The sequence below is a fragment of the Oratosquilla oratoria genome, chromosome 42 (assembly GCF_046742065.1).
Source record: "Oratosquilla oratoria isolate Oo_2021 chromosome 42, ASM4674206v1, whole genome shotgun sequence".
NCBI classification, from domain to species: domain Eukaryota; kingdom Metazoa; phylum Arthropoda; class Malacostraca; order Stomatopoda; family Squillidae; genus Oratosquilla; species Oratosquilla oratoria.
Genome location: NC_134818.1, coordinates 8891870 through 8896781, shown reverse-complemented (window position 1 = coordinate 8896781; position 4912 = coordinate 8891870). Strand labels below are relative to the sequence as shown.

Below are 4912 nucleotides of genomic sequence, written 5' to 3'. Positions count from 1 at the left end.
CAAGCAGTCGGGCATAGCCAGGGCACGTGGTGCGCAGTCCTGTTGCCCGGTTAAAGCTGCTGCTGTTCAGGCCGCACTTTGGCGCCGAGGTGTGCCGGTTGCACCATACCGATATCATGCGGAGGATTAGGCGGCGTCCATTCTTCATGATTTCCATTACTTTGGCTACACGATAATTATTATAAGAAATGCAGGATGAATTGGTGTGATTTTCCCTTGGCAAACCGGGAGAGGCAGCAGTAACTGCAGCAGCGGCACAGCAGCAGCAGCAGGGAGTGGTTGCAGCCCGGTGCGGCGCTCCTGATAGCCTATCATCCCCGCACAATCTGCCCGATAACATTTAATGTGCCAACACAGAGAACCTGCCCTTATTTTGTTTATTATCCTTGCTCTGTAGCACCTGCTAGGTCCCATGTGCTTGCTGCTGATTTGTGTAGTATGCAAAGCAATCAATGGTGCTTGTACACGCAGCATGCTGCCCTATGAGTCACCTTGAGAACTGCACACGCTAAAATAATACTCCGTCAACAGCACTGCATGAGGTAACGTAGGTCTGTTGCAACTAGCTTTCTTATTTTCTTTTATTTCAAAGCTCTGTGGCAATACCAACAATAAAATAATAAATAAATGAGTATAGATATAATACATAAGACCTATGAATATATATGATTGCATACAGAACGACCTTATTTTAAAAGAAGGTTAAAAGGGAGCGTGCGCGAAGAGTGGCAACGCGAGCATGGCGGGCAGCGACGGGCTGGTGGTGGATGAGGCCGCGCCAACTGCAGACTACAGCTGCTAGTCTTCGCTGGGACGCTTAGCAGGTCGTTTCACACTGGCGCCTCTCTCAGCCATAACCTTTCCCTAAGGTGTGTAGCAGTTGTATCCCTGTCGATCAGAGCAGCAGTGGTGAAGGTGTTGCCCACCCATGTGGGCTATAAGAGGAAATTATGTGTTTTGTGTTGATAAAGTGGTGAAATCTGCCTCTAGTGTCTGGTGAACACCGCCACATCAACTTACCAACGGCATAAGGCAGCAGCAGGGGCAGCAGCAGCAGCAACAACAACATCAGCAGCAACAGCAGCAGGGTCGGCGGGCGGGTGGTGTTGAACAAAGCTCAACACCAGCAAACCGCCCGTTGCTGCTGCTGCTACCTTCACGCCCAGGGCACTACCACCGAAATCTCATCCTTCTCTACTCCATAAGTATTTGTAAATCCCAAATCCCTCCGCCCCTTTAAACGACACCCACAACTTCATGTTTACATCTGCTCACCGCTACAACACCCATTGGTCACTCCCACCTCACCGCAACAACACCGTATAGTACCACCTTACAGAGTTGCATATGTGAGCAACACCCAGTCCGTTGAACCACAAGAGCACACGTCAACACACAGTATCGCTATAGATTATTATTTGAACACTACGTAGGATATTTGGAAACCGAACGTGTACATAGCGATGTGCAGCGCCGCCCGACTACCGCAGCCAAGCGGATGCCAAATGACTTAGGAAGCAGCTGGTAGTGATGCGAACAGACAAGCCCATGTGCTTGCGGGCTGAGACCCATGCTGCTTCTGCTAAAGTAGCGGTAGCTGCGGGCGCTTGGATTGTAGATGGGGTTGCAAGCATGACGTCGCTAAAAAAAGAACAAAAAAAAAATTGAGATGATGTACTACGTATAAAAAGTGGACTTTTCATATGTGTGTGTGTGTTTGGTGTCCGATCGAAAAAGACGTCTGTTGAAAGGAAATTGTTCAGTTGGTTGCATTTTTATTTATACTAGGCGCATAGTCGCATGCTATCCAGCTGGTTAATGGCGTTCGTAGGTTATGAAGTTGTTTAGATCGGCTTTGGTTCCAGGACTGACGTCGAAATTATCTAATACGTGCTTGATTAATTTGTGACACGTTCCAGCTGTCGTGGATTTTGCCAGCGCCCTGACAGTGCCAAACTGTGCGATTTTGAGGTGTTCATATGTTCATGGTAGTTCACCATGGCATATCCCTGCGTGGTCGCTGCACATTTTAGCAATGTCCTGTGGATATGCACACACTCCTGTATTGATAGGATTATGTAGCTTGTGTGTACGTAATTAAATTCCAGTGCATGGATGGAAGAACTTGTATGTGCGTACGTAGGTTGTTTATGAAGCGTGTTTGCCAGTAATGAATAAAATGCATGTACAGAAGATGAGACGTGTGGATGTGTATTGTATTAGTTCAACTGTAGTGATAAACAAGATGAAGTATCCAAATGGAGTAGGTATATAGATGACGCGAGTTTGACACTGCCCCGACCAGGCCGCCCGCCCTGTATGTGTAAGGTGCGACTCTAGTGAGCATCGCTTGCAAAGTCCGCCGATCTGAACACCCCCTGTCGCGACGTCGTCCTTTGCTAACATCAACTGCATCAATCTGAAGTGGCTTTACTTCGATGTGGGGACTTTGTGACGAGGGTTTTCTTCGTTGTTTTTTTTTTTTTTTTTTTAATCAAAGTGCTGGACGGAGTTTTGAAAATAAATGGAATTTGATCGAACAAGAAAGGGTCGTGCGCGCGCACACGCTAACACGTACACGTACGTTATGATTATGCGTACACATGTTCATATACGCCAGTACAGGTTGGGTTTTATTACGTTAGGAGCATTTAGTCCATCACCTTTATATTAGTCTGTTATTGGGTGTGTGCGCGCGTGTTTAAATGTTCATGCTTATGTTGTGTATATGCATGCGCTAAACACATTGATATAGGGGTTCATATATATATAATTATGTATATATATATAATATATATAATTATATATATATTTATAATATATATAATTATATATATATTTATATATATGTATAATATATGTGTACTTACATATTATATATATATATATATATATATATATACACACATATATACGTATATATACATATATATACGTATACATATACAAATATATGCATACATATATGTACATATGTATACACATGTATATATATACATGTGTATATATGTATATACATATACACAATCATGTACACACACACATATATATATTATATATATATAAACATATATATATATAAACATATATATATATAAACATATATATATATATATATATATAAACATATATATATATATAAACATATATATCAATGAGCGGGTCGGAGCATACTGCGCTTCGTCCGATGCGGACCCGCCCTAAAAGTCCAACTACACAGGGTAAAGGTGCTTCTGACGCAGCTAAGCACCCGACGAGAATTACCCAAATTTAATCATATATATATATATATATTATATATATATATATATATATATATATATTATATATATATATATATTATATCTGTATATATATGTATATATATATATATTATATATGTATATATATATGTATATATATATATATTATATCTATATGTATATATATCTATATCTATATGTATATATATATCTATATCTATATGTATCTATATCTATATATGTATCTGTATATATATATATATATATATATATATGTTGCAGGCGCGCGTGTATAATGCACTCGCCTGGACAAACGACTTCTGTAATATCTGAAAACATGCGCACAAAAATTTGAAACATTTTGTTTGTGATATTTAATCTAGAATACATCACATCGGATATATTATTGTTTTATATTATGAGAGTTATAGCTGTATAAATAAGACTATAAATACGAATACGATTAAGTACAAGGCGATGATGGATGAAAAAATATAAAGTAGAAATAAATGAATTAACACGTTTTCAAATACGAGCTGACGGACAGCGAGGGGTGGAAAAAAAATACTTATTACCTGACACCAGCGGACGAAGTGGCTGATGTAATAATGGTGATATTATATACTTCAACTCTGAAATTCTATTCCGGCTTCGTATAAGGTTAGCCTTGATGAAGTGGAAAGGGGCTGAAGGTGGACGGGATTGTTCTTGGATACAATCACATCGGTCAAATGACGGAACGGTTGGAAAATGACTACCGGGTCAGATCCAGTGTTCGATCGGCTACATTACGCTGAAATAAAAAATAAAAAAAAACGGCATATCAGCATACCTTTTATGATTATATCCATTAGAGATTAATGTTCTTATGTTTTCGAAAATAGTAAGTTAACATAGGATTAACTTGATTTGTGCCTTCAGCCATACAGGTTATGTTCGGTTAATCGGATTTTACCAATACGTTGATCAAAACCATAGATTTAATTTTTAGAATGATATTTTAATTTTCTATGCTGCGTATATATTGTCAGCATAATAGAATCACCTAGTGGTCTGGTAGAATGCACATTATGTAGTTAAGAAAAGGGTACGCGATAATGAATAGCAGTTGGGTTGTATTTACATAATTCTGGCTAACGCCTTACGATTTTTTCACTTTTCCAGAAGTGCAATTGTCTTCCAGGTTTGGCTGTAACTAGAATAAAATAATGTGCGACGACACGCCGGTGTTTTGAAAAAATATCTTAATGTAGGTTCTTTCGGATTAAGGAAATAGTCTGAATAAAAAGATATGGTGTGACTAGGGTAGATCAAACTTTGTCGTTAATCAAAATCTGTGTACATTCGATAGCTAAGTCCAGGTTGATGTATGTCAGTGAAATTTATGATTTGATCTCACCGTGAAAGGGACGAATTTTTTTTTACACAAAGCACTTCTCTATCACATGCAAAATTCTTGTGCTTTTTCGTGATTTTTTCATATTTATTGTGAACAACCGGTTAGGGATTCCCTCAACTGGATGCAATTGGCAGCTACCAGAATAATAATTAAAAAATTATTCAGATTTTCACGGGTGAATTAGAGCCATATTTTTTAGGTAGTAGACTTTAAGAAGAATATAATTTAATCATTCTGATCTTTCGTTTTGTCCAGTCATAGTAAGTCTATC

General features: G+C 38.8%; 1 protein-coding gene across 1 annotated transcript in view; it reads left to right on the top strand.

Annotated features, from left to right (window-relative positions):
* Positions 1 to 731: 731 nt before the first annotated feature.
* LOC143021535 (protein muscleblind-like) overlaps positions 732 to 4912 on the top strand; it is a 99176-nt gene continuing 94995 nt past the window's right edge. Inside the window, exon 1 of the mRNA XM_076179134.1 lies at positions 732 to 869. The gene's annotated coding sequence lies outside the window, so the exon portion shown is untranslated. The remainder of the gene's footprint in view (positions 870 to 4912) is intronic.